Source organism: Etheostoma cragini, unplaced genomic scaffold, assembly GCF_013103735.1.
Source record: "Etheostoma cragini isolate CJK2018 unplaced genomic scaffold, CSU_Ecrag_1.0 ScbMSFa_680, whole genome shotgun sequence".
In the NCBI taxonomy this organism is placed as follows: Eukaryota; Metazoa; Chordata; class Actinopteri; order Perciformes; family Percidae; genus Etheostoma; species Etheostoma cragini.
The window spans coordinates 7,565-18,173 of record NW_023269295.1 but is presented as its reverse complement, the minus strand read 5'-3'; the positions used below and the strand labels follow the sequence as shown (position 1 = coordinate 18,173).

General features: G+C 41.9%; 1 non-coding gene and 1 pseudogene across 1 annotated transcript; both read right to left on the bottom strand.

Moving 5' to 3' along the window:
* Nucleotides 1–44: 44 nt before the first annotated feature.
* LOC117941391 lies at nucleotides 45–160 on the bottom strand. Its single transcript, XR_004655908.1, has one exon. It is a non-coding gene; the product is annotated as a U5 spliceosomal RNA (small nuclear RNA).
* A 6,901-nt stretch (nucleotides 161–7,061) lies between these two features.
* LOC117941392 lies at nucleotides 7,062–7,182 on the bottom strand (annotated as a pseudogene).
* Nucleotides 7,183–10,609: the final 3,427 nt, after the last annotated feature.

Genomic DNA, 10,609 nt, shown 5'->3' with positions numbered 1-10,609 from the left:
AGCTGATCAGTAAAAGCAAAGGTAAGCAAAAGCAAGTACAAAAGGCTCGGCCAAAAAGCAAAGCCCACCAAAAATAGTCTCAACTCATCGGCGTTCCCCTCCAAGGAAGTCTTTAGTAAAAGGCAAAATACTTGTGTGTTATAAAGAGAAACAAGAGTGAGTACAGCCGTCTGCTCGAGAGCAGCAGAAGACCCTAGTAGACTCAGTCCAAACAATCGCTGTAAGCCTCACTGGGTGTCCAAACTAAAATGATAAGAGGCAACTTGATAGACTCCTTACTGATGTTTATATCTGTACTCACAATGCTCTGTTTTTAAAACACCAGCCAATCACAAGTGTTACATGTGAATAATCAATGTGTGAGTAATCAGGAAGCTCCCATAACAGGTAGTGGCAAGGTCTACCAAATGTTTAACTTCACAACCCGTAAGCTGCTGGAACCTTGGTTGCCACCGTCCCTCAAAATGTGAATCCCACAATTTTCCATCCCCAATGTGTAAATAACAGAGCAGAGTGGCCCAGCGGAAGCGTGCTGGGCCCAAATCCAGAGGGCGATGGATCGAGACCATCCTCTGCTAATTGTTGTGCTTTGTACCTGCAGTAAGTGTATTTCGAGTCTGTTGATGTTTAACAAAGCATCTCGGTCTGAAATGAAATGTCTCCACCTGCTGAAGAGTAATCTTAATGGCATATCAAGTGTCAATTTCATCCGTAAAAATGGAAACTACAGTACTCATACTTATCATAACACCCATAATAACTGGAGTGTACAATAAATATACTCCAGTACAAGTACATAAATATAGTAAAATAGAAACTGTAAAACGTGTACATTTAAAGTGCTTGTTGTGCTGTCTGAGGTAGAAAAGAGAGAGCATACCGCTTAGTTTGTGTCACAGGAGGTCTTAGTCTACCACTACGTTCTGTAACCCTACCAGTCAGATTACCCCACAGGTACGCCATGAGGTAATATCTTTAGCAGCTCTTTTAAAGACTCTACCATAATACCTGCTGGAGATGCCAGGTCCTCATACATGTAAAGCATGAGCTCTACCACTGAGCAACATCCCCCGAAGATTTTCAGATTTTTGGGACTTTTTTCTGAGATCACTGAATAAAAGAAGAAACCTGGGTGAAACAATTCATATTAATGTTGTATATGGCTTCAAAACCTGTTCATGCAACTGCAGCGGCTGGAAATCAAACCTGGGCAAAATGATTGCGCTGCTAATGGTATAAATCATAGTCGAAAAGTAACACACCTGTTGCCTTTCTGCTTGTCAACACAACGTTTACTGCAAATCTTGTAACACAGACTGAAAATAAATGCTAAGCGATACATTGGTGGAGATGGGTGGCTTCCAGTACCTATGAGATAATACAATATTGTTAATGAAGGAACATCCGCGGTTTAGCAAATGAGTCATTGACTCATTGATTAGTCATTGGTTCATCATCACTCTTAAAGAGAGTCTTTTGTTGTCTCAATCTCAGAAACAACCATAGAATCACAACTTCCATTAATGTGCTTGTGCCAGTGTTCAACCACCTGCAAGTCACTGTCTTTTCAGCGTCAGTTGTGTTTTTTTGGTTCTTAAACCACCTGCTCCGTGTGAGGGTCTAACTCACGACTTTCAGATTATGAGACTGACGCACTGCCTACTGCACCAACAAGGCTATGAAAGTCAGTGCAATGGTTTGGAAAATTTCAGAAAAACTAACAATTTGGTCGTCAATCTTAATAAAAACAATGTATGTGGAGACCTTTGTACTCACACAGAGGCTAAGATCGACCCTAGATGCTTTGTCATGACCCCATGAAAAGGGGGGACAAAAGGCTGTGTGCAAAGGTTGAAGGAATTGCGAGAATATGACCACAACAAAAGAAATGATATTTCAATGATGGTGGTAGTCAGTTTAGTCAGTAGTGAATGTGTATGCATGGATAAGTGTGAGGTATGGTGTCAGCGATTTATGCTGGACAGTGTAAAACTAACAAAGACGAGCGGGAGAGGTTCTGGACTGAGAGCACCTCTAGGGCAATCACAGATGCACAACCAATAATAAAACACTACTGAGTGAATGCGTTCAGAAAATGAAGAACATTGTTCAGAAAGCTTAATGAAGCTTCATTTGACCATAACTATTAACCACCTGAACCTGGTAAAAGGTATGAGGTACTCCTGCATAGCTAGCCAGTGATTTACCTACTGTAGATTGTTGTCGGCATGCCAACGAGGCTTGAAAATTTGCAGATGGTGATTCAGGGGAGATGTAACAGTTGAAAGTGTAAAGTAACTTAATTTTCTAAATTGTCTGCCTACAGTGGCATCAAGAGCTCTTCTCTAATATTACCGGGTAAGCAATAACTATTCAACTTTCCAAATTATTGTTGATCTCAGAAACAACAATAGACAAGTTTTGGGCAGACGTTTCACTTTAATGTGGCAGCTGGTAAAGTTGGAGCTGATTTTAACTACTTTATCACCGGTTAGGTAGTTTAATCTATAATAATACATCCTAATGTATGTGTTTATTAATAATAACCTCAAACTGCAAAGCTGTAAAAAACTGTAGAGCAATTAATAAGTAGCCTAAACATCCCTCTGAGATGTGACATTAGAGTATGAGTAGCAGTAACGTTCCAGTTGTATGTATATTAGTTACATTTGACCACTGGATCTAAACACTTGCTAAGTATAAAACTGCCAGAAAACAGAAGACATGTTTAAGCTGCAGAAATACAACAGTGGCTGATAGCAACAGCCGACGTTAAGTTGAGGAAACAAAGAAAATACGACGGATTTACATAATTCAAATTAAGAATGTTTGTTATTACATTTGCTGACGTTAGTATCCAACCGGCTGGTAACGTTAAAGCTAAACAGTAAAGTTCACGTAGCGCTAAATTGTAACGCTTAACATGTAATCCATCCGAAATTGGCGTTAACATGAACAGTGACTAACTGTATAGCATTCATGTAACGTTAAAATAGAAAATGTCAGACAAGGACAACGTAACACTTCATTACACGTTTTGTCATTTAACATCTTTTCACCCACAATACTATAAATAACTTACCTTTTAGCCTAATGTTCAGCGGAGCTCAATTGATGGGTGCTGTAAATCCACTGTCCACACGAGCACTGCGCGAGCCGGAAGCTTCACTCGCTAATCTGCTACAGGGCGCCAAACGCCTCCAGTGCGCACACTAGCGGCCAAGGATATATTACATCCGTACTGGTTTAGCAGTACCATAGGAAATGAATGGGAATCAGTTTAGGGCGTTTTAGCTAAAGAATTGCCGAGATCCGTTGCCTAGGGGCTGGTCAATTCCCAGCATCAGTAGACCAAACCCCTGTAGCGGCAAATGTCCTCAGCCGGGACAGCCATTCATGGTCCCCCATGGCACGATGCTTCTTAGCATCTGAGATGATGCCATCTGAGATTAAAACTGAATAGGACAATAGGACAATAATGTCTATAGTTTAAGAATACAAACTGACTATGTGACAGATGTCAAATCTGTCATGTCCTGCCTTCTGAAGCTCAAGCCCGGCGCCATTCCTCGCCTAAAACAATATGAGTCCTTCCAGTATGTGAAAAGGAAAATCTACAAAAATAAGTTTGTTGGATGTGACTCCCTCATGGTCGCGTGGCTAGGCTTCAGCGCTCTCACCGCTGCGGCTAGGGTTCAATTCCCGGTCAGGGAATAGTCAGGAGTTAGCACACTGTAAAAAAAATCTGTAAATATACATACATTTTCCTGTTAACTGTACAGATTATTTCAGTTTTTTTAAATACAGAAAAACACCAATAAATTACAAAAATATTCTGTGAATTTAAGGCACAAACAGCACGTGTGAAACCACCTGTGGGAGTGGAACACGGATGTGTAGAGATGGGCTTTCAAACAATGCACCTTTTGACATTTTGACATGTCACAGTAGGAAAAACAAAGGTATAAATAAAAATGAATTATGGCTCAACTCAATTTACATTTTTACAGTAGACATAAGGCATTACAAAGTCAAGAAACTAGGTGCTGATAGTGAAGGGCAAATGAAGCTTTGGTGAAGCACTGAACCACTATGAGGAATTGGTTTGAAATTGGGTTCATTACTAGAAGTTCAGTAACAGCGACCTCGCCTGGTGAAGGGCCAAGGCTGCATCCAAATGATCCCGACAAGATAGTGGACAGGTGGCTTTAGACTAGTGACACTCACGTGTACTAACAATGGGATAGCATTCTTTTTCATATAAAGATTGATGGATTTGTGTATTTTATTATTGGGTATTAGGTAAAGAGTGCTTGGGGAAACAGAGGATATGCTGGGAAAATATGGCACGAGTTGGGTGTGCTTGTGTAACTATGGCCGGGGGGTATGTGGGACAGGGACCAATCATCGATTTTTATTAAGGAACATTACATTTTCCACATTATTGGATTGGAAAACTCTGACTGTTGTTTGTGCATATGCACCAAACAAAAGTTTGGAATATTCTGCCTTATTGTAGACCTTGAATAGAGTCCTGTATGGGGCTCCAGTAGGGGACTCCATTGTTCTGCTGGGGGACTTCAACGCACACGTGGGCAATGATGGAGATACTGGGAGAGGCGTGATTGGGGGGCACGGCCTCCCTGATCTGAACCAGACTGGTTGTCTGTTGTTAGACTTCTTTGCTAGTCATGAATTGTCCATAACAAACACCATGTTCGGACATATGTATGCTCATAAGTGTACGTGGTACCAGAGCATCCTAGTAAATTGGGAACGTCTGGAGGAGGCCCCTCTCCAACAGACTTTCAACTCGCACCTTCGGTGGAGCTTTTCGTGCATCCCTGTGGAGGCTGGGGGCATTGAACCTGAGTGGACAATGCTCAAAGTTTCCATTGCTGAAGCTGTGGCGGGGAGCTGTGGTCTAAGGGTCTCAGGTGCCTCTAAGGGCAGTAACCCACAAACCCCCTGGTGGACACGGGTGGTCAGGGAAGCCGTCCGACTGAAAAAGGAGTCTTTCTGGGATATGTTATCCCAGCTGACTCCGGAGGAAGGTACCTACGGGCCCAAAAGACTGCAGCCTCTGCCGTGACAGAGGTAAAGCAAGGGAGACGTCAAGAGAAGACATGGAGAAGGACTTTCGGTCAGCACCAAAGTGCTTCTGGAAAACCGTTCGCCACCTCAGGAGAGAGAAGTGTGGAATCATCCAAGCTGTGTACAGTAAGGATGAGACGTTGTTGACCTCAACTGAGAGGGTAATAGGACGGTGGAAGGAGCACTTTGAGGAACTTCTAAATCTAGCTGACACGTCCTCTGTGGTAGAGGCAGAGGTGAAGGATGATGTCAATTTCCCTGTTGGAGGTCACTGGGGTAACCCCAACATCTTTCAAGTAACATTGTCCACCATAGACAAAACACATATTTCAAGATTGGCAATATTTGTAGTTAATTAAATAGCTTTGAATATATTATCATGTGTATTCCCATTAATTTCCACACATCTACTAATACCACTCTGATCATATTCCCTTCCGCAATACTCCATGAAGAAGCAAAGAACAATCATCAATTTGTTTTGCACCAAAGCTGGGGAGCAATAGCCTGTAAGGGGGGAGAAGAGGAAAAAGGGAAAGAGGGAGGGAAGAAGGAAAAAGAGGAAAAAGGAGGATTTTTCCAAATTACCCAGAAAGTGTAAGAGTTTTCTAGTTTCTATTAAGTCAGATTTTAATTTAATTGCTGAAATTGGGATGTTTCTGAGAAATAAGGGAAGCTTAATGTAGATTCAAAGGTCACAGGTTCGATCGCCACCTAGCACCAGATCTTAGGTTTGATCCCCTCCTAGTGCCAGAAGACCCAATTACACTGTCCACGACTTTATTGTTCTACTAAACAAAGTTTTGGAGGAACAAGATATTAGGAAGGTTGTGAAACAATTTAAACACATAATTTATAACGTTTAGATTGACTTTTCAACCAATTATCTGTTTTTAGTACTCCATACATTTAGTAATCCTACTATAGTTGGTCAATATTAAAAGTTAGTCTTCATAATAAGAATTGTTTAGTAATACTTTTTTTTTTTCTTTAAACAATGTATGACAGGTAAAACCAAGCATTTTTAGTTCTCTTTTCTCTAAAAGCAAGTATGTCATACGGTTATCATTGCAGGGAAGTAGGGTGTATAAAGGCAAGTCATATGCTCAGCAGTGTGTACACTAGAATGTGGAATAATATTGAAATGAAGCCAATTAATATAAACATGCCAACTTTATTACATTATTGATCTCAACTAAATAATATGTCTTTAGGTAAGAAATAAATATTGTTTAGCACAAGAAATGACTGACTATGCAAAGGTTTTTACACCAGGTAGGAAAATAAGAGAATCAACAAACTAATTGTGTACAAAGAGTAAAACACACATAACATATAAATCACATTACATAAAAGTATTGTACGCATAGTAAAATCTAACTATTTACGTTTTCTATTTACATTATACATTTACATTTTAGATTTTTTAATCTGATCTAACCACAACTCTTTTGACAGTGTTTCTGTATGTGGGCAGTAGATAGTGCCTTGATATTGGCTGTGCCCAGTTTCTGCGGTCCTGAATTGTCCACACTTCCTGCAAGTGTTGTAGTCCACCTTCCTCTTATTAAACCTTGCCTGAGAAGCAGGGTGACCACTGGCAGGTGGAGGTGGGGATGGAGCAACAGGGGCAACCAGTATATGGGGGTCACGGTATGCTAGTGTTGGAACAGCAAACTTGAACCACCATCCTTCCAGTTAACAGCCAACAGCGCTGACCTATTACGCCACAGAGACTGCGCCTGGCTGGTGCTTTATGAGCGTGAGAACCATGGCTCAGGGTGGGCGGTCATCTGCATCAACCAGTTGGGGGTGAAAAGAGACAGAGAGAGAATGAAAGAGACATGGAGATTTGCAGCAGAGGGTGTCCAGCAGGAACATGGAGGCAGCAGGTGTCTCCAACCACAGACCCAGACTCCACAGCTCCAGAGCCAGAAACACCTGCAGGTAGCAATAGGAGCTGCTTAATTTTCACAAGTACAAAAGGGTCAGCCAAACAGCAATGCCCACAAAAAAAGGGGTTCCCGTTCAAGGAAGTCTTTAGTAAAAGGCAAAAGACTTGTGTGTTATGAAGAGAAACCAGAGTGAGTACAGCCGTCTGCTTGAGAGCAGGAGAAAACCCTAGTCGACCCAGTCCAAACCATTGCAGTAAGACTCACTAGGTGTCCAATCTGAAATGATAAGAGGCAACTTGGTAGACTCCTTACTTTAGTTAGTTTATATCTGTACTCACAATACCCTGTTTTTAAAACACCAGCCAATCACAAGTGTTACATGTGAATAATCAATGAGTGAGTAATCAGGAAGCTCCCATAACAGGTAGTGGCAACCAAATGTTTAACTTTACAACCCGTAAGCTGCTGGAACCTTGGTTGCCACCTTCCCTCAAAATGTGAATCACAGAATTTTCCATCCCCGAAGTGTAAATAACAGAGCACAGTAGTGCAGCGGAAGCGTGCTGGACCCACAACCCAGAGGTCGATGGATCAAAACCATCCTCTGCTAATTGCTGTACTTTGTACCAGCAGCAAGCAGTTGGGTGGTGGTGGCTCAGTGGTAGAGCAGTTGCCTGCCAGTGTCACCACTGCCCCACAGAAGGTTGGTGGTTCAATCCCTTGCCATGCAGTCCCATGACTGGCGAGACAATGAACCCCGGGTTGCCCCCGGTGCTGCCCATCGCAGTGTGAATGAGTATTCATGTTTATCTGAAGAGCAGGTGGCACCTTGTACGGCAGCCTCAGCCACAGTGTGTATGAATGTGTGTGAATGGTGAATGTCTCCTGTATGATGTAAAAGCGCTTTGAGTAGTCGTTAAGACTAGAGAAGTGCTATATAAATACAGCATAAGTGTATTTCGAGTCTGTTGATGTTTAACAAAGCATCTGTGTCTGAAATGAAATGTCTCCATTTGCTGGAGAGTAATCTTAAAGGCATGTCAAGTGTATTTCATATATAAAAATGGAAACTATAGTAGTCATATAACCTATATACTGTATATAAGCAAAAGGATTATACTGCTATGTTATAAATCATAGTCAAAAAGTAACAGAGTAACTATGAGATTACACAATAGCATATTGTCAATGAATGCACATTTGCAGTTTGGTATACTGTGATGAGTCATTGGGTTTCTACCACCTTTGAAGAATGCCTTTTGTTGTCTCAATCTCAGAAATCTCAAAGTTAACCATAGAATCACAACTTTCATTTGTGTGCTCATGCCAGTGTTCAAATACTATATTTTCAGCATCAGTTGTGTTTTTTAGTTTTTAAAACACCTACCCCGTGCGAGGGTCAAACTCCCGACCTTCAGATTATGAGACTGACGTGGTGCCTACTGCGCCAACGAGACTATGAAAGCGGCTAATGCAATGGTTGTGTCGGAATAACTAACAATTTGGGCTTCAATCTCAATAAAAACAATGTTGTGGAAGAATAGTCTGTAAGGGGGGGAGGGGAAGAGGGAGGGAAGAAGAGGAAAAAGAGGGAAAAAGAGGAAAAAAGAGGAAGTGAGAGAAAAGATGAGGAAGATGCTAAATTACCCAGAAAGTGTAAGAGTTTTATGGTTTCTATTAAGTCCGATTTTAATTTAATTGCTGAAATTGGAATATTTTTGAGAAATAAGGGAAGTTTAATGTAGATCAGAGACAAAAAGTAACGCCTCTAAAAATAGAGTCGTGAAAGGTAGTGACACTGAGGTGATCACGAAGGATAGCACTAACATTGACTATTTAGTGTGAAAGGTAGTCTAAAGTTTAAAAATAAAATAAAGAAAGTCAGACTCAAGGGCTAGCACTTTAAAGAAAAAGTGTGAATGTGTACTGTCGAGATAGACATGAATGGCAGCACTATATTGGCTTAATTAGTGTGAAGAAGAGTCAGGGACGAAAAGTAACGTCTTCAAAAATAGAGTCGTGAAAGGTAGTGACACTGAGGTGATCACAAAGGATAGCACTAACATTGACTATTTAGTGTGAAAGGTAGTCTAAAGTTTACAGAGAAAGTCAGAGAAACTCCTATTCTGTTTTTTAACTGTCTATTCATGTGTTTTATCGGTTTTTGATGCTTATGATTTTTAACTGTTTGTACTTGTGTTTAATCTGTTTAACTAATTTTATGTAAAGCACTTTGAATTGCCCTGTTGCTGAAATGTGCTATACAAATAAAGCTGCCTTGCCTTGCCTTACCTCTATTAAGCCGGGCGCAGTCTCAGAATCATATGTTCCATTTCCAATCTTGACAGCTAATCACGTTCGTTCATGCCATTCGCCGTCTTATGTCCTTATGTCTGTGTAGACCTCAATCCCTGCTGTTAACACCAACATTGCAGAAGCCTGTGTAAGTACAGCAGTGTCTGTCCTTTGGCCAGGCTGTTGTGTAAGTTGTGCTCAGTGTAGCCTTTTTTAAATAATTTTATTAACAGAGCAGAGTGGTGCAGCGGAAGCGTGCTGGGCCCATAACCCAGAGGTCGATGGATCGAAAACCATCCTCTGCTAATTCCTGTGCTTTGAATAAGCATTAAGTCTATTTCAAGGCGAAGGAGCAGCGGTTCTACTTCTTCTCACTCTTCCACCACTCTATTACCTCCACAGTTGACTCCCAGTCCATCTCCATCCTCTGTCAGGACCACAAGCAATGCCCCGTCTTCTGTGAGAACTCCCAGACCCTCTCCAACCTCCGTAAGGACCTCAAACCCTGCTGTGAACACCAACATAGCAGAAGACTGTGTGAGTACAGCAGTGTCTGTTCATTGGCCAGGCTGTTGTGTACGTTGTGCTTAGTCTGGCCTTTATTCATGCCATACATTAATAATTTGTTGTTGTCTTCTTAACAGGGTGAACCTGGAGGAGTTCACCCAGCTACTGTTGGGGCAGCAGCTTCTTTCTGGTAGCCAGGAGAGATGCGGAAAAACATCGCCATCCAAGACCAGAGGTGGATTTCTAACACCATTTTTCACTCTGGCCAACTGCGGCAAGATTTGAAGCTGTGGTTTGAACCCCCTGTCCCAGCACTCATAAACCGCCAGACACCGACACCAGATTGCTTTTTCACCCATTGGCTGATGGTATGGATGCCCTACAACCCTTGGAAGGTGAGGGTAAACTGCCCTGAGTGTGGGAAGCAGCTGACGGGTTACCGTGTCCACAAGAGGGCTCAGAAGGTCCTGGACATCGACAGGTATTATCTTATGGCGACAGAGACACTGTGTGTTCTCCGAAGTACTTGTCAACCTCTCAGACTGTCCGGAACCAGCTGGACCTGCCGCACCAGAACATTTTTCGGCTGATCCTGACCCACAAATGAGTAAATCTGTTTTGAAAAAATGTGTCGCCAGTAGTGTGTGTAATAAAGCGATCAACAGATTTCCACTGTTTCATTCAACTGTTGCATCGCCGGCCGAGTTAGACAGGTTTTACATGACTTCTATTAATATGTAACTATGTGTGTGTCATGATGTGGGCAACAGCTACATGTAGGTAGTGTGGCCGAGTGGTCTAAGGCGCTGGATTTAGGC